We start from the raw sequence: 27,401 nt of genomic DNA, 5'->3' as shown, positions 1-27,401 counted from the left end.
TCCCCCATCCCACCCTACCTCAGCACCTGAAGGAAAGATCCCATTGGCCTCATTCCCTCATCATCATTCTTAACACCATGCCTGCTGCCCTCTGCCCCACCACACACCAGCAACTGTGTCCCAACATCTGTGGAGCCATCATCCTGAGAATGACCCACTTTATTCCCAGTTACCCATTGTCCTCCTGGACCCTCAGCACCCTCTGACATAAGGGACCTGCATTTCTCCTGGGCTCTTGTCTCGGTTTCCATGGTCCTAGTTTTCCTCCCTGTTTTCCCATTTCTTACTATTCCATCTGTTCCCTCTTCAACTCTCAAAAGAAGTTTCCCACTAGCTTCATCCCTGGAACCTCTGCTCCCTGGTCTGTAGACAATTCCTTGGCGGTTCCACCTGCTCTTCTGCTTCCAACCCCCACCCCCGAATGGATTGATGAAGGCTGGATAAATGAGTCTCAGATCTTCTCTCCTTTACTACATCAGTCTTTTGAGAGGCACATTGGACAAAGTCCCCCTCTGCCACATCCTCCTCCTAATGCCTATGTCCCTATCCCTTGTTTCAGCCCAAACTGCTTTCCTTGGGACAACTGGAGAGTCTCAGAATGGTCACCCAGCTTCCATCTCTTCCCCTTTCTAATCTTTTTGCACTCCTGCCAAACTAATCTTTCTCAAGCCAGGCTGGATCTTATCTCTTCCCAGCACAGAAAGCTAGTGGCTCTTCACAGTCTGTTGAAGAAAGACCAACCACTCTGGTGTGGCATTCAGATATCTCCATAAGCTCCCTGGAACCTGCCTTCTCAGCCCTAACTCTGCCAGCCTCTCTCTGGGCCTGAGATGCTCAGCCAGCTTGATATACTCACCAGACCCACATCCATACCCACACCCTTTTCCTTGTACCCAGCTAGTCAGTCATGCACTCACCTACTTATTCAGCAAATATCTGTTGAGTGCGTACTAGGCAGGCCCTGCTCTAGGCTGTGGGGACTCTAGATATAGGTCTTGCTTGGAGGGAACTTACAGTGTAGTAGAGAAAGATGACAATGAAGGAGCAATTGTATGTTAGATGGTGAGAAGGATTAGAGAATAAAGCAAGGTAACAGCTAAAGGGCAATTGCAGGTAGTAAGACATAAGGGGAATGCCTCTGGGTTTTGAGTACATTCTGCATACAAGCACTGCGCTGGATGTTTACATGCAAAACTGAAATGAAGTGAATTAAATGTTCTGCCTTCTACTTCTACTAAACCTCCCCCTTCTCCCCTTTGTTTGGCAGCTTTTTGTGTTACTGAACATCCAAATCAGGTTTTGTTTGAAGAAAGGGTTCTATTGCAAGGCGAGAAGGAGGTTGGGGAAAGTAAGAAGGATTAAAGGACAGGGTTGGATTGGGGTGGGAATAGGGCACTTCAACTCAGAAGGTTATGAGAAAGACAGCATTAATGACTTTTAGAACATGCTGATGGCTCAGGTAAGAATAGCATCAATTTAGGGCTTTTATTAATTTCCCTAATAATCCAGAGGATTGACTTTTCTTGAGCAAGTTAAATATTAATTTAGCTGTGCAGATTGATCTTTCTGTTGCAATGGGTTATGATTTGTAAATATCCGTGACAGCACCATCGGTTTGGATTCCAAGCCTGGGTACCTATTTTCCCCAAAGTATCTCCTTTGCTATTTTTTTCTCTATGATGTCAAATGCTTGCTTGTTTTCTTGATTAATCACCCAGCTATTTGATATCACTAAATCACTGCTTCAAAGCGACAGATACTTGCCTCCAAGCCAGCAGCTGAGAGCAATCAGGCACCCAAGAGTGACCTGACCCTTTTGCTAAGGCTCAGAGTCCCTTCTGGCTGGAAGGTTTGGGGGCAGTCAACCTGTTTACCCCCCACCTCTAAACGGTTTTGTGTCTGAAGGGTTGAAAAGCATTTCTAGTGAAAGCAATTACACAACTTGCCTTGATAATTCTACACATTACGAAGCTATCCTATTAGAAAGTTCCTGCTCGCCTCTAACCTACATCCCTTCTGTTGTAGTTGAAGCCTGCTTTCTTCATTCTACTTAGTAGTGCAGAGCATAGACAAATAGCAACGTTCCTGAAGATGGTCTTATGAGTGTTTTGTACTTGAGAAGATAATACGTTGCTCCCTTATCCCATCTTTTTCTTTTTAAATATTACTTAACTGCATAAACGAAAGGTTTAGTTAAACACGCCATGACCCAAGCTACCTTTATTTAGATTCTTAAGCTGCAAGACACATTTTCATCAATTCTTTTTGGAGAGGCAGCTGGATCACTTATGAGTCATTTAAAACAGTTTAACAATGAATAATAGGCAAATAACAAAAAGCTTACTCTCTTTCATTTGTCTTTCATCATTTAATGAGCAGCAGTTCTGTACCAGTTGCCTGCAAGGTGCTAGGGACCCAGCAATGTCTGTGACCCAGCCCCTCCCCTTAAGGATCTCATGGTCTCCCTAGGAAGACAGATATTGAAATGCATTGTGGGACACTGTACAAAATGGCCTCTGGCTAGAGGCTTCCAACAAGCTTCTCCTTGTTTTTCAGGAAAATACCTCAGTGAATACAAATATGACAACTCACACTAACAAGGTGAATGAACACTGACAGACAACCTAATTGCCAGGATGTGGAAGGAACTGACAATACTTATAAGGTAGATAAAGCTGGATGGAGAAAAACCTATCAAGCACATGTATGACATATGCCAAGTTCTCTTCTATAAAAAGAACCTGCTTTAAAGAAATGGATAGCAAGATATGATGTAATTCCCTCTCCATCAATACCTGACTTAGACACCAAGGATCTACTAACCAGAGAATGGAGTAAATATGCAACACCATTGCTGTTTCAGCTTTAATCCAAACAAAGAACAGTTTACCCCAGTCATCTTCCTCCCTTCCCCAAGGTCTTCTTATACCCAGGAAGAGCCTGAAAATAAGCATGACAACTGGGCAGACAAATAGGCTGATGAACATGCAATGCATTCTGGAGGTAAAGGATGTTCAAGAGGCCAGAGCAGGCACAATAATAACCGTGGGAGTTGTGCAATCTGCTGAGTGTAGTTTTTCTTGTGATAAATCAGATCAGACTACCAGAGATATGGATTGGTGGTTAGAGGAAGATGCCACCTCAGTAGAGAAAATATACATTAGATGAAGCCTGTTGGCAACTGGCAATTGAACACTGTCTGGCTCTCCAAGTAGGTCTAAAAATGTGGTTCAGCCATCAAGCGAGCCAAGAGATGGAAGGCCCAAGGCCAATTCACTCATCCTGCCCAGCAAAAACCAGCAAGAACTAATGAGTCTCTTCCTTCCAAGGAGTAAAGAAAGGTCAAGATAGATTAGGGGCCCATTAGAACACTGCAGATTAAAGAGTAAGAGCTGTACCTCCAATACCCAGTGGGAAAGTATCCCTTTGAAAATGATACTCTGCACACTCGAATGACATTTTCAGGAAGCTTCTTGGCATGCATGAAGACAAACTCCATGAAATAGAAACAAGCTTATAAAAACAGGTTAAACAGCAAAGGCAACAGAATGAACAAAGGTAAGAGAAAAAGAGAAGGGTTTAAGGAAACAAAAAGGAAGTATCAGAAACTCCACGTCGGTGTGGCAGGAAGGAGCACATTTGCAGCTGAACACTGAACAGATGATATGGAAAATAAACTGGAGAATCTTTCCAAGAATGCATACAAAATGGGCAGAAAAGGAAAAAAAAAAAACACGTTCAGAGAAAATACAAAACATGGAAGACAGAAAATGAAAAATCAATATATATAAAATTGTATCGGTTGCTTGCCAGGGGCTGGAGACCTTGAAGAGTTCTCAAAAGCAATCCTAGAAGAGTTTAGAGTTTCTAAGAGAGATACCAGCACAAATGCCATGAAAGTGACAGCAAATAAACTATATAAATGTCTAACCAATGTACTGTATACTTGAAACTAATAATAAAATAAATTTTTTAATTAAAAATAAAGTAACAGTGAGACCAAAAAAAATGGCATAGATGATAGAGGCTCTTTTCATCCCTCTGGCAACCAAATCAAAGTTGTGTTGGAAACAAGGAGCAGCAGCAAGTAAAAATCTCCTGGGATCTAGATGAATAAGCCATACAACGAGAAATCACCCTGCAAAGACAGAAGGTAGGACGGGGCGAGGATGTGGGGCTACCTGGTCCTGAGCGGCTAATTGAGACAGAGGCAGTGTCAGCATCAGCGGCAGATGCCTCTTAAAGGGGCCATGTCCCCAAGCGGATTTTCACGGTGACGGACCTGCTCGCTCTAAGCACCAGTACTGATTCAGCTGGGCGCAGGGGCACCAAGAACTTACAGGGAGAGGGAGACATTGTCAGATTGAGGGTCAAGGCAAGAACTGCTCTGTACAGAAGTGCCGACGGTACCCATTGTTCCCTGTTGAGCCCTCCCCCTACCCAGTGTGCAGACATAGCTGTGAAGTCATCAAACTGGATAACAGAGGTCGCTCTGCCCAGCAAATTCCCTGAAACCCTGCCTCCCCCAACTCATGACCCCACCCAAGCCACATCCAGGTATATCCTCAGCGAGTCAGGTGCTCCTTGCTGAGCAGTGCCTAGACTCACACTGGAGGCAGCTGCCCTTGGTTTCTGGTGTGGCCTTTTGAGGCAACTATAAGCCCAGCATCTGTGGATTGCTTGCTGAATCTTAACAGGTGGCCCCAGAAGTGTAGAGGCTTGGGCTAAATTTGGCCTGCAGCTGAACCCCTCTCAGGACTGTGCCACTGGACACCTATTTCACAAATCCGTACTAATGAGACTGGGAGACTTAGGAGCTTTGCTTAGTACATAGAAACAGATACAGAAAGACAACCAAAATGGGAAGACAAAGAAGCAGAAGTCATATGAGAGAATAGAACAGAGATCCAGATATAATGGAGTCAAGTAATCTAACAGATGCAGAGTTCAAAACAGTTATAAAGATGCTCAATGAACTTTTGGGATGTGTAGAGAACTTCAACAAAGAGATAAAAAGCATGAAAATGGAAATGGAAATTATAAAAGGGAACCAGTCTGAAATGAAGAACACATTATCTGAGATGAGACGTATATTAAATGGAATAAACAAAGAAATAAAGTGAATAAAGAAAAGGATCAAATGCCCTATCTAGAGGACAGGAAAGCCAATCAGAACACTCAGAATGGCAAGAAAAAAGATGCCAAGACTATAAAAATAATTTAAGGAGCATATGGGACACTATTAAGGGTCCAAATATCCATCTGATCGGCGTAACTGAAGAAAATCAAGATGTTGAACAGCTGTTCAAAGAAATAATGATGGAAAACTTCCCTAACCTGGCAAAGGAAATGGACATAAAACCCCAGGAAGCTCAGAGAATTCCAAAAATCAGGGATCAGAAGAGGTCCACACCAAGACACATCATGATTAAAATCCCAAAGGTTAAATACAAAGAAAGAATTTTAAAATCAGCAAGAGAAAAACAGATAATTACTTACAAAGAAATACCCATAAGACCGACAGCTGATTTCTCAAAAGAAGCTATGCAGGACAGAAAGGCTTGGCAAAAAATATTCAACAGGATGAAGACCCAGGATCTAAAACCAAGGATACTTTATCCAGTAAAGCTATCATTTAGAGTTGAAGGACAAATAAAGAGCTTCCCAGACAAAAATAAGTTCAAGGAATTTATCACCACCAAGCCAGTATTACAGGAAATGTTGGAGGGACTTCTTTAAGAAGAAAAAATACAAAAGACTAACTTCAGATTAAAAGACACACACAGACTAAAAGAAAGGGGATGGAAAAAGATATTGCTTTGATGGACCTAGAAGGTATTTAAGTCAGACAGGGAAAGATGAACACAATATGATTTCATTTATATGTGGAAACTAAGAAATAAAAAGAACAAACTAATCAAAAACAGACTCACAAATATTGGTGTTGGACAGAGAGGAGGGTGTTGGGGGGCGGGGCTGGGAGAATATGGTGAAAGGTTAAAGAAGTACAAATTAGTAGCCGATGGATGGTCATGGGGCTGGGGAGCATGGCATAGAGAATGCAGTTAGCATTAATACGTTGGCTAGGTGGAGGGTCAGGGGAGGGAGGGAGTAATTGGAGGGATCATTTTGCAAACTATATAGATGTCTAACCAATGTACTGTATACTTGAAACTAATTAAAATAAATTTTTAAAAAGTAAATGCTCAAAGCTCAAAAAGAAAAAAAAAGTAACAGCAAAGCCATAAAAAAATTAAAATTTCCTTAGCTGAATAAAGACCCCATAGTCACATCAAGGTAATGTTTTTGAGCCATATGGTTATTTTAAAGAAATCTTACAACTATCCAAGGACATACATGAACAGACACATAGAAAACAAATTACCTACAGTACAATATCATTAACTTCATAACACTAAATTCCAAAGGAAAATGGAGCCAGAGCCAGAGTTTTATGAGGGAAATTTTGTGATACAAAAAATATGTTTCCAGCAGGATAAAAGCAACAGACATTATCAGTTACATTTACATATCAGAAAATTTGCAACAATTTAGAAAAATAATTATTTGAAAATATATTTCAGTTGACAAAGAGATGAGGTTTGACAGCAAGCAATAATATCAATTACAATAGAAGTCTAAATGTTTGCAGACTGCTTTAAAATCAAATTAAAATGCCAAAAGTAGTCTCAATAAAGAATATACATGTTAAAATTTTAATTACAAAAACCTAAATGTAATAGCTCAAATTATAAGACGAAAGAGAAGAAGAATGTAAGGAAGGAGAGCAAAGCTATGTTAAATTCCTTTTTCACATGGGAGACATCTAGAAGCTTTTCTTTTTATGTTTGACTTACAAATTCTGAAATTGGTTTAAAATAGTTAAAGTTGGATTTAAAAACCTTTTAAATAGTTAAAGTTTTCAACAAATATACTCTAAAGAAGTATATATGCCATTAAAAACTCTGAGAAAGATAAAAATGTTATCCCTATTTTAAAAAATGAAAAAAAATGTTAAACAGAAACTTATTGTTTAAACAATAAGAATGTATAAAAAAAGACAGAAATCACTTTCAATAACAAATATGAGTGAATTGAATCTTGATTAAAAAAAATTCTTCAGCTGAAAAAATAATGTCATTACATATTGTACCTAAATCAAAGGAGAAACTAAGTAGTAAAAGAATAATTTTCATTTGTGGTAATATTATAGGATAAACAACAGCATTCTTTTGAAATACATCTATAAAAACTCAATAATATGTAAAATAGCTTCTTTTTAATATATTGCAGAACCCATAAGAAGTGTCTCTAAGAGCCTAGAAACAAAGAAATACCAAAATTCTGAGTGATAAGTGTGAGGGCTTATACTTCACTGTGGGTAGGGATTAGTCCCTGGCCTGAGAAATCTAATGACTTGAATTTTAATGTACGTCAATTGGAAACAAAACTTTGAATGAATGCAAGACAGCAAGTTGGAACTGAGACCATTGCATAAACTGAGGCTTCAAATTGCAACACATTCATTGAAAGATTGGACTAAGAGACAGTTTACCCACTATTGTAAAGGAGAACAAGAAAACTTACTTCGGTGCTTGGGCTCAGTGTATGAGAGAAAATAACCTCCCCTCAAAATTCTGATCATAAGACTTCACTTACATAGATTTAGTATTCAAATTTATACAACTTGGTCTCAGATGTCCTAAGCAAAGAACTCAACTGAAAAAAAAATCAGTTGTAAATGAATAAGTAGAGGGAAATGCAGGAAGGCTACACTTTCTATAAGATTCCCATAGATAAAGCCCTGCCAATTATGAACTCATAATCCAAAATCACAGAACACATAAATAAATTTATCATGAGTGAAATTCAGCAGATAAACAGGAATAAACCCTTATTACAATAGAACTATCAGAGAAAGACTTGTAAATATCCATATTTAAAATGAGATGAACAAAAAGAATTGATAGATTTGAGAGAGGACTGCACAGAATAGGAAAAATTTTAATTACAATAGACATTGGAATTAGAAAATAAATGGATAAGTTTAAGAGATTAAATATACTTGAAGAGGTTTAATGAACTCCAACTGAAATCTGAGAAAATTTTACTTAGTTGCATTATAGTTAAGAGATGCAAACATTAAAAGAGGTTGAGAAATATGGACGAAGCAAAGAGAATGCTATCATTTTAAAAATGCTGAAGAGGAAACAATAGAAGGGATGGGGGAGATAAATAACATTAAGAGAAAATGTCAGGTAATTTTTCAGAACTGATGAAAGAAGTTAATTATTCAGATTCAGGAAGCACGGATTTAGGGAGTTCTGAACAGAGAAAACAAAAAATTTCATGACTAGACAAAATTGTAATGAAACCTCAGGACACCAAAGACAGAAAAAAAATCCTAAAAGCAATCAGAAAGAAATGACAAGTTACTTGTAAGAAATGACAACTAGTCTCAGCAGCAAAATAATAAGTACAAAAAGGAAATAATTACCAACTTAAAATTTTATATAACCTGAAATCCTATATCCAGCTAATTTTTTATTCAAGACTGAGCAAAATAAAGACATTTGCAAGCAAGACTGAGGGAGTTTACCACCACAATACTGTCTCTGAGATCTACTAAAGGGAATTGTTCAGAAATAAGAGAATTAAACCCAGAAAAGCAAAGTAAGATAAAAGAAGCAATAATGAGTAAAGAACTGGTAAACATGTGGGTAAATCTTTGTGGTTTATAAGAGAAATATAACTCTGAAATACTGCATAAGAATAGCATCTAAGATGGGAGTTAAAAAGATAAACAATTTCTAAAACCCTGGTACCATTCTGGAGACAGGCAGAAATGCTGAATAATTTTAGATGTTATCAAGTCAACCATGCTTTAAAATGTTAAGGTTAATGACTTTCTGGTAAGTGATAGGAGAAAAGAGGGATAAATAAACTTAATACAAGGAAATGTAGGAAAGGAGAAAAAAGGAAAGAAAAGCATAACATAAGCACAAAATAAGTTGAAAATGAATCTAACTATACTAGCAATCACAATAAATGTATCAGCAATCACAACAAATAGAAGTGAAATAAACTCATCACTTAAAAAGACAAACATCAGACTGGTTAAGAAGAAAATCCAGTTACATAATATTAAAAGAAACATACTCAAAATATGAGGATTCACATGGGTAAAGGGATAAGAAAAAATATACCAGGAAAATATTAATTTTAAAAATTTGGTATTGGGAGGGGGATGATAGATGGAGTAAAAGGGATCAAATATGTGGTGACAGAAATCTATGAGCGGTGAACACAGTGCAATATGTGTATGACTTACTGTTGAATTGTACTCTTGAAGATTATTGAATTTCGTTAACCAATGTCACCATAATAAAAAAATATCTGATATAGGTAGATTAACACCAAAAATGTAAAGAAAAAGTATTGTTAGTAGTAAAAGAATCACAACATAATAAGAGGAATAGTATTTTTAAGAATACATGTGAATTCTGAATTTCTATGCATCAAAGGTAGGATCTCAAATTACATAAAGAAAAAAAGGCAGAATTTCAAAGAGAAACTGACAGGACTATTATTATAGAGAGAGATTTTAACATATCTCATTTTGTCATTATAGGTACAACAGATGAAAATTGCTAAGTAAACGGAAGATTGAAAAAATATAACTACCCAACTTTAGTGGATGTATAGAAAGCCCTATCCAATCACTAGTGGTTGGGCATTTTTCTCAAATACACATACAACAATTGTAAAAACTAACTACTTACCGGGCCACAAAGTATCTCTCAACAAAGACCAAATAATCATACAAATCACATTATTTGACCTCAAAGCAATTCAATTATAAGTCAATAACAAGAGAAACTTTAAATACACTTTAATAACCTTTAAATAAGAAATCATAATGAGAAATGAAAAATATTTCAAAGTTAATTATAATTAAAATGATCTTTCTGAACTTTCACATACAGCTAATGTGGCACTTAGAGGAAAATTGATATCTTATATTGGAATATTAGAATGCATACCAGAATAAAAGAAATTTGCTAACTCAAAGAACTTTAAATAGGCAATAAAACTGTGACTAACTAAAGGAAAAGAATATAAATACATATAAATATAGGAATGGAAAAATAAATTATCCATGAGAGCTCACATCTCAAAACTCACTGTCTAAGAAAAAGGAACTAATAAAATATAAAAACTTCTGACAAGATTGAGCTGGTTTGTGAGGAGTACGTAATGAGACAAAGCATAAAGGATGGAAAGAGGGACATATGTATAGAATAAAACTTTAACATTAGAGAATACTGTAAACCACTTGAATGAAATAGAAATTTTTCTTTAAAAGAAATACAGCATTTCAAATCTACTTCACAAAAAATTAGAATATTGAATATACTCATTACCATGAAAGAATTTGAATCAGTTATTAAAATTCTACCCATCCCAAAAGAAACAACATATAGTCCAGATGGTTTTGCCAGTGAGTCCTACTCCAAACATTCAAGGACATATTTCCCCAGATATTGTTAGGAAGCTAATATAACCTTAATACCAAAACCTGAGAGGAACAGTACAAGAAAAGAAAATAAAAGGCCAAATAAATGCACAAATATAAAATATTATAAACTGAATCCAGCAATGTACTGTACACCTTTTTTTTTTTTTAATGTGACCCATTTGGGCTCATTTCAGGATTGAAAGGATAATCTAATTTTAGAGAAATCTATTCATTTCAGTAACTGACTAAAGGACAAAATGTATATTATATAGTCATCTCAGTAGACATAGATAAGACATAAGTTCTGAATAAAAATTCAGAACTTTTTCACAATTTAAAAAGTATTTTATAAGAGATATAGAAATATCTTGAGACATCTTGATATTTCTATACCTCTGATAAAATACTTTCTAAATTGTGCAAAGAGATATCTTGAGACATAGTATCTACCAAAATCCCAGAACAAATAACACATTTAAGAGTGAAACATCAGAAGCATTTAAAGTTGAGGAAAAAGAAAGAATGCCTACTCTCCTTGTTTCTACTCAACATTTTAGTGAAGGTCCTAGCTAGCACTGTAAGACATTGTAAAAAATAAAAGCTATAAAGAGAGGAAAGGAAGAAAAAAAACCACATAAAGTCACAAATAGTCAGGTTACATATATAAAAAACCCAAGAGACTATACAGGCTAACCATTAGACCAAACATGGGAGATAAGCAAGTTTGCTGGTTACAGAGTCAATATATAAAAAGTTATTGCTTTCCCGAACATCAACAAAAAAACAATAAGAATAAGTTATTTTTAAGGATATGGCATTTTAATAGCAAAAAACTCTGAAGTATCTTGGAACAAATTTAAAGAAAGCTTTAAAAGGTGCATATGGAAAAAATATAAGACTTCATTAAAGAATGTTTAAGTAACTAGGGAGGTATACCATGTTCATGAGTGAGAAAACTGATAACAATTCTCCTGGATTTTAATTATAAATTTGATAAAAATATAAGAAAAATATCCACAATATTTTTGAAGAATTTGAAAATTTGAACCAAAATTCAAAGGCAAAACAACCAAGGCAATTTTGAAGATATGCATAATGGAGGGTCTTGCCTTACCAACAATCCACACTTATAAAGCTGCCATAATTAAAACAATATGGAACTGGTATAGGAAATTTAGGATCAATGTGTATAGGGAAAATTCATGTCAAGGGAAGCATTGCAAAGTCCTGGGGAAAGAATAAACCAATAAATGTTGTTGAGACAATCTGAAAACTAAAATTAGATCCCTCTTTCACATCAGATATAATCAAATCAATGGATTAAAAATAAATATGAAAAGCAAAACTTTAAAAATATTTTTGAAAAAATATAGGAGAATATCTTAATAAAGTAGGAGGATGGAGGATTTCATAGACAGGACACAAAAAGCACAAATTGCAAAGGAAAATATAGATACATTTGACTGCATAAAATGAAAAACTTTAGCTCAAAAAGACATTATAAACATAGTTAAGCCACATAATGGGAGAAATATTTGCAACTCATTTAATCAAAAAACTATTAATATCTAGAATGTATAAAGAATTTCTTTATTTCTTAAAGAAAGAAATAAATATTTTTAAAAGTGCTCAGTTACTTGCTTTGGCAGCACATATACTAAAATTGAAATGGTACAGAAATTAGCATGGCCTCTGTGCAAAGATGACACACACCTTCATAAAGGGTTTCATATTTTAAGCCAGACACAAAAAGACAAATGTTTGATTCCATTTATATGAAATATCTAGTGTAGACAAATTCATCAAGACAGCAGGTAGATTAGAGGTTACCAGAGACTACGGGAAGGGGGTAGGAGGGGTTCTTGTTAAACAAGTAGAGTTTTTGTTTGTGATGATGAAAGGGTTTTGGAAATAGATAGGCAACATTGTGAATGTAACTAATGCCACTGAATTGTACACTTAAAATGGTAAAGATGCAAATTTTATGTTATATATATTTGACCACAATGAAAAAAGCACCCAATATTAAAGAAGGCAAAAGATTCAAATAGATATTTCAGATAAGAGGAAATACATATGACCTAACAGTATCTGAAAATATGCACAATCTCATTTGCAAGTAAAAAACACCACAGAGATTAATACTTTTCTCACTCATCAAGGCAAAAATAGCAAAGTTAGGCAATAGCTAAGGTTGGTAAAATGTGGAGCAACAAGAGCTTTCATACATTGCTAGTGGGAATGTCAATTGATTTAAACATTTTGGTTAGAAGTATAGCATAATTCATTGAAGTTTAACAAGTGCTTCCTTATTTATTAATTAAAGTAAATACAGACTGCCGTGATAAAGATACTAACAATAAAATACTAGCAATAAAAAGGCTTAAATGTAAAGAAGTTTCTTTCTCTCTCACATCAATCTCCAAGTTTATTATCTTGAATAACTTTGATCCTCGTGGTCATTCTGGTACTTGGTTCTTTTCAAGTCATTACTCTGCTGTCATCTGGGACTCTGTCATTTTCTGCAAAGCTGAAGTTGGGTTACCACCATATTTGGGTTTCTGCTAATGGGAAGAGAAAAGAGCATGGAGGAGGTATACCCATTGCCTAAAGACTCTGATCCCAAAGTTGCACAATGGAAAGCTGCTTAGATTCCATTGGTGAGAACATAGTCACATAGCCACATTCAACTAAAAGAAAGTCTGGGAAAGACGTCCAGCTGGACACTGCGTATGAAGTTGAGGAGGATGGATTTGAGTGAGCAACTGGCAGTCTCCACTATACTCAGACTCAAACAAGAAAGGGACACAAATAAAAAAGCTCTCAGATTCAATTCATAACAGGAAACAAACAAACAAACAGAAAACAGCCCAAATTTTATCATTGGAGAACAGAAAAATAAATAATGGTGTATTTATATACAGGAGCAAAAATGAATGAATTACTGCTGCACAGTTAGGAAGATGCTCCTTAGGCAATATTAATATTCAGCTAAGTGGTAGGTATTAATATTTAAATTGTATATATATGCATACACATATGCATATATATGTACATTACATCTATTATTTTGAGTATACTTAAAATAACAAAGTTACCACCTCAAAATGAACCGGATATAGTTTTTCACCTAACAGGCTGGTAAAAACAAATGTTTGTTAATATTAAATGTAGGCAAAGATGTGGGCAGATGGACAATAAAAGTATAAATTACAGTCTTTTTTTTTTCCCTGTAGGGCATTTCAGCAGTATCAAAAAACTTAAATTGGGCATTTCTATGAACTGCAGTTTCACTGGTCAGCACTAACCTAGAGAAACAACCATGGAGGCACATAAGAACACAATGTATAGAGATGTTCAATGCAGCAAATTTTAAAATACCAAAAAAAAAAAAAAATGAGAACAATTTAAATGGTATTAATTAAAGAAATGACTCAGCTATGATCCAGCCATACTGCTAAATATTATACAAGAATAAAAAGAGTGATGTGGAACTATTTGTGTCTAACCTGAGTTGATCAAGACCCAATGTTCTATGAAAAGGCAAGTTGCAGAACAAATGAGAGAAAGCAGTGTAATGGTTCCTGTAGGTAGGGATGTGTGTCTGTGCACGTGTGTGTGTGCACATGTGTGTGTGTGCATGTGTGTGTGTGTGTGCACGTGTGCTTTGTTCTGACTTGTCTCCAAAAAGAATTTGCTATTTAAAAAAGCCTTCCTGAAGAACGATTGTTTTAAAATATTAAGCTTAAAAATGTTTTAAAACCAGTGAAAGAGACTTGACCATCTAAATAAAACTAAAGGAAAATGTAACTCATCTACTCATACAAAAGTATTTATGGAACGCATACAATGTGTTAGAATCTGGGATACGGCGGTGAATTACAAAAAAAAAAAAGTCTCTTCTTCACAAAATTCAATCATTTGGAGGATTGGATTTCACCAAAAGTGAAACAGAAACCACAGTACTAACCATTTCCATATATTTTCCTTAAACAAACTCTCTGGATTTAAATTTTTTTTTAAGTGCATCTATTGAACAAGTCCAGTAATTGGTCAAAGCCTCAGTTTATCTATCTGAAAAATGAGCTGAGTATATTTATTGCTCAAAAGTCAGTTACGGGCACTTAGAGTGTAAAATCTGATCATTCTCTATATGAAGTGCTATGTGTAGTTGATCAAGGAGGAGAAATGAAGGCATTTCATCTTGCTCTTCACAAAGAGTCTAAAGTATGAAATGCTAATCATAATAACAAGAAATCTAGTCCAGATCAAAATACTGTTAGATAATCACACAACTAATTGGAGAGTGAGAACCAAAGGGGACTTATTAATGGTAAAATCTACAAGTACTTCTCAAAGAGGTCAATGCAGAACGGGTGCCTTTTTTTAACACCGACACCAAGCTCTTGATAATGCAATGGTGGTCAAATTTGTGGATGTCACTTCTTGCTTTTTGAGATCTTCCTTTTGAAAAATTGGAATTAAGAATAATTGGCTTTTCCAATGATTAATAGATGAACCTCAGATCCACAAGTCTGGCTCTGATCACACCTCTTTTGAGTGAGACGGTCCCCAAACAGCATCGATTTCATTGTCCATCTGCCCTTCTTCCTACCAGAATGGTTTCAAAGGCCTTAAAAGCATTGATCTGAAAGTTTCTCCTGCACCTCAGACAAGTTGTCCCTATTGCCACCCCCTCTTGACAGCCACCAGCATCAAACACTGCCCCACTTCCATGATCTCCAACCCTGGAAATTTCTCTCTTGGACTCAGACCTCCAAGGCTTCCAGTACCCTCCTCTTCTCCCTCTTCATCGTTACCCTTTAGCTTGATCATAAACCTCAGTCTTCAACCCCAGCCCAGCTTCCCCACATCATTAAGAACATCAGGTACCCCTGGCTTCAATCACCTCGCAGTCTAGCCTAGAACTAGTGGTCAGGCCATTTCAGCAAAGCCAGGCTTGCTACCAGAGACTCTAGAATGGAGCTCTAACTTGATGGCTAGTCCGAAGTGAAATGTACTTTCAATTTAAAATATACTGAAATTTATACCAGACTTCAAGGATTTAGTAAGAAAAGTGTAAAATAGCTCATTGATAATTTTTACATTGATTTCATGTTGAAGTGATAGTTTAATATATTGAGATAAATTATATGAAAATGAATTTCACCTGTTTCTTTTACCTTTGTAAAGCTTACCTTTGTAAGCTATACTAGAAAATATATAGCTTGCATTATATTTCTACCACAACCAGCTACTGACTAGAACAACTGGAAACAGAATTGACTTCTCTGGGGCCAGGGGTTTGCAAGAATTAGGTAGGTGTTGAAGCCCCACAGAGGTGGGTTGTGGTGCAGGGCATCCCAGAGGGGCCACCATGCCAGGGAGGTGAGTCAGAAACCCAGCCCTACAATACTACGGATATCTCTGTTCACAGACTAATGGGTGGGGAGATGGCTTGCTGAGGAAGCAGCTGGCCATGTTGGTAATACCTAGCATTTTTGCCTTTTCAGCTATTCGTGTTCAATGCACAGACCTGATGCAAAAAGGAAAAGGGGTTGGGGTAGTCAGAAAGCTGCATACTCACAGCAGAATGACAGCAAGAATGAGAAGGCTAAAAATAGCCAGGTCACTCTAGGAAGAGTGATACCATCCTACACAGAAAGGATGATGAAGGAAGAAGGGGTCATTGTCTGAATAATTCCACCAATTATTCAAAATAACCCAATTAAAAAAATGGGAACTTGAATATGCTATCAAGAGATTTGAGGTCTTTCTTCTCCTGGAGATCTAGATAAATCTGTTTTTCATTCTATACCCCAAAATCAGACCCTGAGACCAAGATTAAAATGCCAGTCTGTACAGAGGTACACTGGATATTCTGGGCTCACCAAGACTTTCTTCACTGGCCTATGCACCCATCCACCAGCTTCAAGTGCTGACTGCTAATAGCTCACAGGGGACCCTTTTCTGGAGCATTGTCTTTGAATGAATGGTCGCTACCTCCGTTAGGAGGATGCACCAGCCCACCCCCATCCTTCAGAGCAATCGTCAGAAAATATCTAACTGAAATGGTGATTCAGAGGGCTGGTCCCCTTGACTCCAGAGAGGACCAGCTTTGTGCTATTATTTGTACTCTTGAGCTCCCCCAAGGATCAGGCTGAAGCCGTTCTGCAGCCAAGGCCACAGCTTTGCTCAACTCCTTCTCCAGCCCGATTCCATAGCCCTTTCTCCTTTTCCCTGAGAGCTCCACCACCACCGCCACAAACCAAGTCATTTGAACACAACTGTCTCAGGCTCTGCTTCTAGGAACTTCATTAAGACTGTAGGGGAAGGAAACATGGACAGATGAATGAGAAGTGAGACCATGAAGGAGAAGCGACCAATAACAGTATATTATCAAGCCAGATAAAACCAACAGTAACTGGAGATTAATCCTGTATATAAACTCTGGAATTCAGTGTAGGATACACACCTAAGAGTCACCCAATCCCAGAAGTAAGTCAGCTGGGGTATTTATACACCAGTTCTCACCAGACATTGGTTCAGGCTACTGGGGTGGGGAACATCAACTCCACAGCACTCCCAGATGTGTGAAGATGGGCCACCCTGTAAGGTCTCAGAGAAAGCCTTTGGGCCCCAAAGCTGGAAGCTGGAAGTCAGGCCACTATGGCTGAAGTGCCAGAGCCAAGGGAATACAGGCAGAGTAGAGTTTTTAATTCTAGCCCCAAACTTGTTTTTGTTTCATGAGGTCAGTGAATGAACCTCTACAACACTTCTACTAGACATCAAATTGACTCAAACATACTTGGCCCCTTCTCTCCATTCTCACACACACACTTACCACTCTCACACAGCATTTGTGTGTGAGGAGTCAGCATTGATGAAGGACATATTTACTTTGCAGAAATACAGTCTCAGAGATAACATTATGCATTCCTGTTCTTCACAGTCCTCCAGCTACCCCAAGAACCCTCACTGGCTACCTCAACTCTAGGATATCCATGTGGATGAGAGACCATCAGTGGAACAAAATGGTCTTTCATTTTACAGGACTCAGTCTCCTTAGAAGGTATTTATGGATTAATAAAGCAATTTTCCTCTCTATTACATTAGTATCATGGCATGCCATTGTATTGCTTTGAGTTAAGAATTAAGTATTAAGTGTGTGTGCGAAATTGAAAAGTAAATTGTTTGTTGTGTCATCTCTTGGCTGAGTGACTTAGCACAATGGAAGGAGCAGGAATGCGGATACTAGCTCACTCAGAGAGCCTGTGAAAGAGAATAAGACGTGAAGGTGAGGAAGTGAACATCAGCCTGTTGGAAGAGATCGCCAAGAGGACATGACCACTGGTTGACCACTGAGCTGGCCCCATGCATTTGGAGGTTCTTAACCCCCTACCCCGTCCTTGGAATGTCCACCATTCCAACAGCGGGAGCCATTTCTAGGACACAGCCTTGAGATGCAATGTGTGGTTGAGATCATCTGGATGGCATACATGACTGAACTCCATTCAGGCTTCTATATGGACTTTTAAGATTCTGGTGAGCAGGTGCTAAGATCCACTTGTCTTGCAGATGCCCAAGACAAGCCTCACAGGTAAGTTCCCTTGCTTGTTAAAATTGTCACCTACCAACCTGGAGAGATCTGTCTCTTCCTTTGGTCTCCCCTTGCGCTTCATGTACCCCTAGGGGCCAGTTTGTGAACCAACGCAGCCACATGATGGGTAGGTGTCCATTAGGAAATGATGCCCAGGAAATGCCAAGAGGAACTTTTTCCTTTCCTCTGGCACCCAGAGGAGGGTGCTTACCATCCCCCCAGGAAGCCTCTGCAGTGGTAAGGCCAGGCTCTCTGTTCATGCTGTTAGTCAATAATTTATTCAGCATGATTTTCTGAGCACCTGTTGCATGCTGGGCACCAAGCTGAGCATAGGGGGAATAGTAATGAGCAACACAAAAAGTGACTCCTCCCAAAACTAAGCAAATATAATCAGTAAGATCATCTCAGACAATGCCAACTAAGAACCATATAGGAAGTAAAATACTGCATGGCAGAGGGTGACTATTGGTAGGATGAGGTGCCTGACCTCACCCAGGGCCATTTGGGAGGGCATCTGTGAGGACATACAATTCAATTAGGGGCAGTAAACAAAAATGTCAAAAAAGAAGGGGGAGCAGTGAGGCTGAAGCCTAGCAAGTGAAGAACAAATAGCTAAAAATGTAGGACGTGAGTTTGGGAAGATGGGCAGGGTTCATTGATGTGGAGCCCACTTTTTTCTGAGTTAATGGTTTTAAGTCTGGTGTTCCTGCAGATAGGTTGCTGAGAGATACAGCTGGGACCGGGGGTAACATGGTAGGATGCACTTGACCTTTTTCCACCCCTTCGCACCAGCAACAGTGATGCCTGTGACTTAATTATCAAAATAGACTTGGCCTCTTTGGGTGCCTTTTCACCTGGGCTAAGGGAATAGCTTGAGCGGCCTCCAGACTTTCCTCCCAGCCATGCCATGTAGAGCAGTCTCCACCTGCTCAAAGAGAGACTACCTCTGCATGAAAGGAGCCCACCAGATTGCTCACTTGTAAGTGGTAGCTGGGTCTCCTGTCTTTTCTAAGCCTTTGGCTCTACTCCTACGAGCAAAAGCAGGATCTTGCAGCCTGGGATGGGGAGAAGAGTGAGGAAGTGGCTGCAGTTGCTCCCCACCTGGCCAACCTGTGACCCCCATGCCCTGCTGTCTCTATGAGCACATGGGCAGTGGTGGGAGCCTGGGATGACAAGTGCACTCCAAAGGGCTCTGGGTACCTCCAGGGTATGTGAAAGAAGAGGCCAGAGCTGTTGCCCATGCTTTGGAAACTGGAGAGCTTTTCCCAAAAGAGATTCATTGACCATAGGCCTTGAGCACCAGCCTGGATAACTGTCCCCACCTATGGGAAGCCAAATTCTCTTCACACTCCAAAAGGCTACAAGGAGCATAAACTGAGTCACAGTCAAGATGAGCTCCTGGGAACCATTCTTCAGTTCTTGAGATGAGCAAGCTCTCTGCTCCTTCTTGGTAGCAGTCAGACTTCACAAGGAAATGCTTGCACTCTGCCGATGAGACTGAAGGCCATCTTGGAATGTCATGGAGAAGCAGTGGGAGCCTCCCACTGGGGTGCTCCAGAGGCCCAACCCTCGTGTGCACCCTCAGCAGGGTCACAATTAAGAAAATCTGGGTGAAAGAACACCCTGCACCTGAAGTCAAGAGTGGCTCTGAGTCATTTCCATATGGAATATTGCCAGACCATGAGAGAGATAATGGGAGATGTAAAGGGAGAACAAAATGGAAGATAAGCGATAGGAGAAGGGAGAGATGGAGAGAGAGGAGAAAACAGAAAAGCAAGACGCTTAAGAGAAACCTTGCCTGGCTCTCAGTCAAGGGCTTTCCCCTAAGTGACTGGCACCAGTACAAGGTGTCCACAAGCCAAGTGTCTCCCTCACAGCAATTACAGACTCCCATTATGGCTGGCTAACAGAAATCAATCTTCTTAATGCTGCCTCGAACAGAGAGGGAGGCCAGCCAAGTCTGGCAAGAAGATCCAACCATGCATCAGCTGCACCGGGTGTCTGGCATTAAAGGGTCAGGTTTCTCCCACCCACCTCTTCTCCTGGCATTGAAAGACCACAATGCCCACAGTGCATCCAGAGGAGAAGGCGGTAGGGCAGGCAAGGCTAATATTTCAGAGGTCCTGGCTGGGGTGCCTCTGCTCGGTATGCCTATCTCCGCTTCCACCCCTCCCCGCTCTATGGCTGGATCCACTTCCCCACATGAAGATGTCTGCAACTTGATCTCAGCAGCACATTTGTAAATAGCCCCTCATCTCTGCATCCAGAATGCATGTAACTTTAAAAATATCCTTTAATAATATTATGGATTCCTCCAGGGTCAGTGGACAACAACTAAAAAAGAAGATGAAGTCTCCTGGATCTGGTATCTTCTGAGGGTGGAGATGAGCATGAACTGCTCTTGGATAGTCCTTTCATCTGACCGCCTCCACTCTGCCTGGAGAAAAGACAGCGGAGGTTCTCTTGGCTGAATCTGGGAAGCCTGCCGAGTTCATGGGGTGTAAGCAAAGGCTGGATTGCCCTACCTTGAAAACCTTACCCCACTGAGAATCTCAGCACCCAGTCAGCTAGGATGTTGACTCCTCTTGTTAGCATCTGCCCCAGTATATTCTTGAAGTTACCTTCTGGCCAACATGGATTGATAATGTATCAGATTTGGGGATGCGTGCTAAGGGAATCAGGAGAAAAGTGTTTGGTATGTAACTCTTATCATTGTTTTCCAAATTAGCATCAACACCAGCTGTAATTTTGAAAGACTTTGAAGCTAATTAGCCCATGTACTAGTGATTAAGACAAAATAGACACAAGAGGAAAACTCAGAAGTAGGCCTATTATTTAACTATATTCAGTTTTCTTTTGCCACCGATAAGAAGGTGGAAGCTAAAAGGGAGAATAGCAAAGACCCTGTGGATAGGGAGATAAATTCCATCACCCCATACCCCTAGTCAACTATGATACAGTTAACAGATGATCATGCTGGGAAGGAAAAAAGTAAAAGCGTCTTGAACGATGTTTGATGACAAACCAGCTTAGTGTCTCAAAATCACAAGAGGGAGATTGTTAAATTCTGAAATCAGAGAAATACCACTGAATCCTAAGAATAAAATCAGATTAGTGGAAAATAAATGAAAGATAAATTGCAAGAATTGTAATTGTTCTGAAGTATTTGCAATTCTTTAATTGTTTCTCCAAATAATGCAGCTTTATTGATGCAATCATTTTACTTAAGCCAGTTTCCTTTTAATAACTTTAAGACATATTTTCTTTTTCTAGAAAGAGCATAACTTTGTGGAAAGAGCATATTTGGATGCAGTGATTCCCCAAGTCTCGTAGACTGGCAACATCAGAATCTCTTGGGGTTCTATTTGTAAAAAATAATATAAACGGAGCCACTTTAAAATAGAATCATTGCTGTCATCCCAGAGGAACTGCCTTGCGGGTCTTATGCCTCAAACTTTTGGAATGTTAAAACAGGGCAAAATAACCTTTGGACTGGGCCTGAAGCAACACTGTGTCCCAAATAACTGTTTGCAAAGATAACAAGAAAGCAGATATTATGGCCACAGGATTGATGATTAGTGTATTGAAAATTAAAAATATTGTTTAGAACTAGCATCATTTCGTTAGCTTATCTGCACCAATAGAAATGCCTTACTTCTATTGATGTCATTTTCCCCTTCCCTTTCTCACAAATACACCTTGCCTTCGTCTCCTTCTAATGAGAACATTTTTTTAGGTTTCTGCCTGACTCGATGCTTCCCAAATAGCTATTCTTTTTGATCTCAAATAAATACTTGTCGCCTCTCACTTTGAAAGGCCTTTTATTTTTAGGTCAATCTCATAGACGGGCTACATCAGAATCTCTTGGGGTACTATTAAAAGTACAGATTTGAAGGCTCCACTCTTAAATATCCTGATTTAATGGGTCTAAATGGGAGCTAGTAGTATGAATTGTCACCCATCTTCTCAGAATATTTCGACTGGCAGCCAGATTTGAGAACTGTGATCTGGTCTCTCTAACCACTGGACTTCAAAAGCCAGCTAATTGGACTGCAAAGACAAGGAGCCACCACACACTTGCTGGCAGCTTACCATAATGGGGAAAGCATCTCCATTAGAAGAAAAGTAGTTTTGACTCACTTGGCTCTGCATGTCAGTGAAATAACAGGGAAGACACTCTGAGGCATGATAGAGGAGCTGGCAAAATGCAGTTCCTCCATGTGTAAGAAATGAACCCATTTGTACCCCACATCCTAGGACTGAAGACATAATGTAAGAGGAAACAGAAATAACTGTAAGCTCTCATCCCATGCCTGTATCTCACCTCTGCCCCTTTTGGGTAAATATAAGCAGGGTAGATTAGAGGTCAGAAAAGTGCTCAGAAGGGAGGATGACATCCAGGACCAAGTCTGATTGTAATCTTCCAAAAGGCCAATCCCCTTCCCGCCCCGCACCCCCACATCTTCCTGGGGCCCTTTATGGTCAGGTTTTGGCGTTACAACTCTGGTGGACCAAACACTAACATCAGGAATTTTTCAGAGTATATTATTAATCACCCATCCAGTCAGGAAATATTTATCAAGTTCCAGTTATGTGCCGGGCACCTGAGTAGCAATTCTCAATGTACATTAAGTCACTGAGAAAACTTAAAACTTACAAATGTTGAGGCCCCACACCAGAAATTTGTAGTCAGTTGTTTTCACATATGCTCTACAAATCTGTAGTTATGAGAGCATCCAAGGTGATCTTAATGAATCGCCAAGGTCGAGACTTACTGCACTACACCAGAGGTCCTCAAACATGAGCCAGCATCAGAATCACCTGGAGGGTTTGGTGAGACAAAGGTTTCTGCCTTCACCCTGAGACTTCCTGCTTCAGCAGTTTCAAGGTGGGAGCCAAGAATTCGCTTTTCTCCAAGTTCCCAGTATTACTGAACCAGAGGGTCCACCCACCCGATGTGCAGCAAAGCCAAACACTAAACACCAAGTTTTGCAATGGAGAAATTAGAGCTGTTTATTGGCAGGGTGCCAAGCCAGTTGAACAGGAAACTATCGCTTAACACCTGAACACCCCAATGGTTTTCAATCATGAGTTTTTAAAAACAAAGATTGAAGGTTAGGGTAAGGTGTGGCAAGTAAAGCTGGTTGGTTAGTTCTTATGCAAGCCTCAGCAGTTTTCCTTAGTCTGATTAATTTAAGCCCTGACATCATCTTGTCTAGAGCCTTTGAAACTTTAGTCAGGTGATCTAACTGGGTTAAGGAAACAAGATTCTGCAAAACATCTCATGATTGTGTGTCAGTGATGTTATCTTTAGATCAAAAAGCAGAAACTAAACTTCTTGTGACCATAGTTATTGTTTAAGCTATCATTGCTTTAAGCTTACTTAACTAACTACATTTTTTCTATTATCTCAAGCGAAGTGTACTTTTAAACATTTTTCCTGGAACTTGCTTTATATATAGGCAGGCCTCTAGGACATGACTCACATACTTTCTTAATTTTTAACTATAAACTACATGGTAACCAAAGTAATTGAAACATTTAGTTAAAGCCTATAATTATATCTCTAGACTTCATAACCTAATACCTAAGTATGTTTACTGCTAACTGTTGGTTTCACATGGTGATACTGATCCTGCTGACCCAGGACCATAGTCAAAGCTGTGGAAGTACTTAGTACCTGCATCTCATGATACCCGTAGTTAACTAAAAATATATCCTCTTGCCTGTTCCTTAGCCAGCATCGGGGCCCACATGGAAATCACACCATGGAGTCACCCGAAGCTATTGTATTCCATGAATCTCCAAGCTCAAGTCCTTGGCCTGACTCGGGAGCCTGCTTTGATAAGGTATAGAGAGCTGCATTCCTACTGGAGGCTCTGGGGGTTAGAAGAGGATCTGCTCCCAAGCTCGGTCAGCTTCTTACCAGGATCCAGTTCTTTGAGGTTGTAGGACTGATGTCCCTTTTATTTGCTGGCTGTAAGCTAGGGCTCCTCTTAGCTCTTAGAAACCTCTCTGGTCCTCTATCTTAGAGCCAGCAGTAGCACATCAAGGATGAGATGTATCAATATCATCCTTCTCCATCTTAGAATCTCTCCTGCTGCCTCTTCTGCTTTTAAGGTTTTGTGCAATTACATGGGGCCCACCTGGACAATCCAGGATAATGAGCTTGTCTTAAAGCCAGCTGATTAGCAAACTTAATAAATTGTCAAAGTCTCTTCACAGCAGTACTTAGGTTAGTGTTTGATTGAACAACCATGGGATAGGAATTTTGAGAGATACCTTTGTACTTCTGCCTACCCCACCATGCTACCTGTTTTTCATTGCTGTCCAGTGAGCAGACTATTCCTTCCTAGCATCAGCCAGTACCTGCCCTCCAGCATCCCAGGCCGCCAGCACCTGGACTAGCCCAGAGATAAGACAGAACACTAGTGCTGACTGCCAAGAGAGGAAGGTTCTCAGTGTCTCTGACACTGTGACCAGGAAGAGAAGGAAAAATGCCCCTGATCACTGTAAAAGTATTTCATTGTCTTAATTAGAGCTCCAGTTAACTGCTTAGCAAGATTTACAAAATCTTCAGCCGGACAAATGAAGTCTTTGTTTCTGGGAAATTCAGGTCTGACTAGCTAAAGAGAATCCTCAGTTGTGGGCTAGCATGTTACAGATCCCCTCCAGGCTCACTGCCTATAATCCATTGGCCACACCACAGCCACCTGAGGGATCATCCATCCAATACACAAATACAATCATGTTCTTGCCTGTTTCTGTTCCTTCTATGTCTCTTTTGATGCTCAAGATTCTAAGTTCCTGGAGTATAAAAAAAGACCCCTAATCTGGCTCCCATGGGTCCCTCCAGCCTCATCACTTCTGACCTTACTTGCACTGTGTACTGCCTAAATGTCTCAAGCTCCCAGGGCACACTGTGACATTCTATACCTCCAGATCTCTGCTCTGGCTGACTGCCTAGAACACCTTCTCCCCTACTCTCTAACTAACCTTCAATCACCCATCACTCAACTTAGGTATTTACTCCTTCAAGAAGGCTCTTTTCTCTCCATGGCTAGACCAGACAAGGTGGCCCTGAGTGTTAGTTACCCAGTTATATCTCTATCTCCTCTCCTAGATGAAGATTTCCTTGAACAGTACATGGTGCCTGGCTCAGCATGGCACTCAAAAATGTTTGCTCGAGTTTGGAGAAACATGGCAAAGTGAGAGGCATCCCCAGATCTCTCCCCTTGAAACATCTAAAATTCAACAAAAAGCACCCAAACTGCACACCAGCACATCTGAGTGTGAGATCTGCACATAAGAGCTACCACAGGTTAGAACCCTGGGTGTTTGGTGGAGGACTGAGAGAAATAAAGAAGCTGCCTCTCCTAGCCGCCAGAGCTATCTGTAGGAGAAGGGGGAGGGGAAAAGGTGTGGCGACTTCCCTGAACACCCTTGCCTGGGAGAGTTGTGAGCTCCATGCGGCCAGTAGCGGGGCCCAGTCATCAGGGCAGAAAGCAGAGAAGCAGGATGGCAGAGAAACAACAGTTGATTTTTACCAGCCACAGTTGCAAAACCAAGGCTGAGCCACAGCCCCCAACCCCCAACCCAGAGGGCTCCTCCCCCTATATCCTCCAAGACCAAACACCGCAGAGCCCCAGGGGAATCTGAGCAAACGCTACTGAAACTGTCGCTAACACTCACTAGGACTAAGACTGAGGGTAGCAAGCGTGATTAAATATCTACAAGAAAATAAAAAGGCATTATTAAGGCTTTATAGAAAGCAGGGATCCAAGAGGCTTAGATGCCACCTATTGAAAACCAAAAGAAAAGCACCTACTTTCCAACAGGCTAAAGAGAGACCTTTGTATAATAAATCTTCTTTCTAGGGGAGAGGGGGGGAAGCAGAATACATTTCCATTATGCCCAGGTGGAGAAACAGTCTATTAAACACCATGAACAACCAAGGTGACAAGGCATCTCAGGAAGAAAGAGAAAACTCCAGAAAATAAGCTTACAGACATAGAAATATGCAACTTAAATGACAGAATTCACGATGGCACTTCTGAAAAAAAACTCAGTGAGTTCCAAAACAAGTCAACAATTTCAGGAATTGAAAAAACACCTAGATGAGCAGAGCAAGAAGATTGAAATTCTCAAAAAGAACAGAATAGATCTTCTGGGGGAAAAAAAAACACTATGAGAGATGAAAAATGAAATAGCAAGTTTGGGAAATAGAGTCGACCAAATGGAGGAAAAGATCAGTGATATCAAAGACAGAAATCTAGAAATAGAAAGAAGAAGAGAAAAACTGAAGAATGAAAAAAATGAAAGAGAAATACAAGAATTAACTGATACCATTAGGAGAGGAAACATAAGAATAATGGGCATCATCGAAGGCAAAGAAAAGGAGTAGGGAATAGAAAGCTTTTCAGACAAATAATTGATGAGAATTTCCCAAATCTAAGGAATGAACTAAAGCTTGGAATTCAAGAAGTCAACAGAACACCCAATTATCTCATCCTAAATAGGCCTTCACCAAGACACACTGTATTAAAGTTATCAAAATCAATGACAAAGACAGAATTCTCAGGGCAGCCAGGAAGAAGAAAATGGTAATGTATAAAGGAAAACTCTTTAGACTATCATCGGACTTCTCAGCACAGACCTTAAAAGCCAGGAAAGAGTGGAATCAAATATTCTAAATATTAAGTGAAAAGAACTACTAACCTAGAATAATGTATCCAGCTAAGCTCTCCTTTAGATATGATGGAGAAATAAAGGCCTTCCCAGACATACAAAAATTGACGGAATTCTCCACTATGAGGCTTGCACTACAGAAAATACTGAAAGGAGTCAGCTCACCTAAAACAAACACACACACACACACACACACACAAAAACGATAATTAGGAGTAAGGTGACTATCAGGCAAATAGAAGCAGAGGAGTGCAACCATTACTAAGAACAGGGCATTATAAGCTTAAACAATAAGAAGAGAATTGCTATAGCGAGATAGTAATGCATGTTCAACATACATAGGGACAAAATTAGACAACAATGACTGAAAAAGGGAGTATTCAAAGATCCAAATTCGCAAAAGGGAATGGAGAGAAGGCACATGCAGAAGAAAAGGGATGACTATATATATAACTATCCTTTACATATTCATAATGGTCACCACACACCAAAAATTCAGAACTGAAGTATATAACATAAAACAAGAAGGACCAGAGGGAAAACCCACAGAAGCCAACCAAAATAAAGAAAACAGAAACATAAGGACAAGGAAGC

At 39.3% G+C, this 27,401-nt stretch overlaps 3 long non-coding RNA genes and 1 pseudogene across 3 annotated transcripts in view; 3 read left to right on the top strand and 1 right to left on the bottom strand.

Annotated features, from left to right (window-relative positions):
- The window catches only part of LOC120582109 (uncharacterized), a 4,823-nt gene extending 1,298 nt beyond the window's left edge, over positions 1-3,525 (top strand). The window contains exon 2 of the long non-coding RNA XR_005647463.1: positions 2,557-3,525. This is a non-coding gene — a long non-coding RNA (uncharacterized LOC120582109). The remainder of the gene's footprint in view (positions 1-2,556) is intronic.
- Positions 3,526-12,156: 8,631 nt separating this feature from the next.
- Positions 12,157-12,256, top strand: LOC120582673 (uncharacterized; annotated as a pseudogene).
- Positions 12,257-17,443: 5,187 nt separating this feature from the next.
- On the top strand, positions 17,444-22,331 carry LOC120582111 (uncharacterized). Its single transcript, XR_005647465.1, has 3 exons — positions 17,444-17,591; positions 17,746-18,119; positions 20,438-22,331. It is a non-coding gene; the product is annotated as an uncharacterized LOC120582111 (long non-coding RNA).
- On the bottom strand, positions 19,659-23,178 carry LOC120582110 (uncharacterized). The gene is made up of 3 exons (XR_005647464.1): positions 22,895-23,178; positions 20,645-20,787; positions 19,659-20,556 (listed from the first exon to the last, which is right to left on the bottom strand). It is a non-coding gene; the product is annotated as an uncharacterized LOC120582110 (long non-coding RNA).
- Positions 23,179-27,401: the final 4,223 nt, after the last annotated feature.

The sequence above is a fragment of the Pteropus medius genome, unplaced genomic scaffold (assembly GCF_902729225.1).
Source record: "Pteropus medius unplaced genomic scaffold, Ma_sr-lr_union100, whole genome shotgun sequence".
Taxonomy (NCBI): domain Eukaryota; kingdom Metazoa; phylum Chordata; class Mammalia; order Chiroptera; family Pteropodidae; genus Pteropus; species Pteropus medius.
Note: the sequence above shows the minus strand (reverse complement) of the source record. Positions and strands in the feature narration are given on the sequence as shown.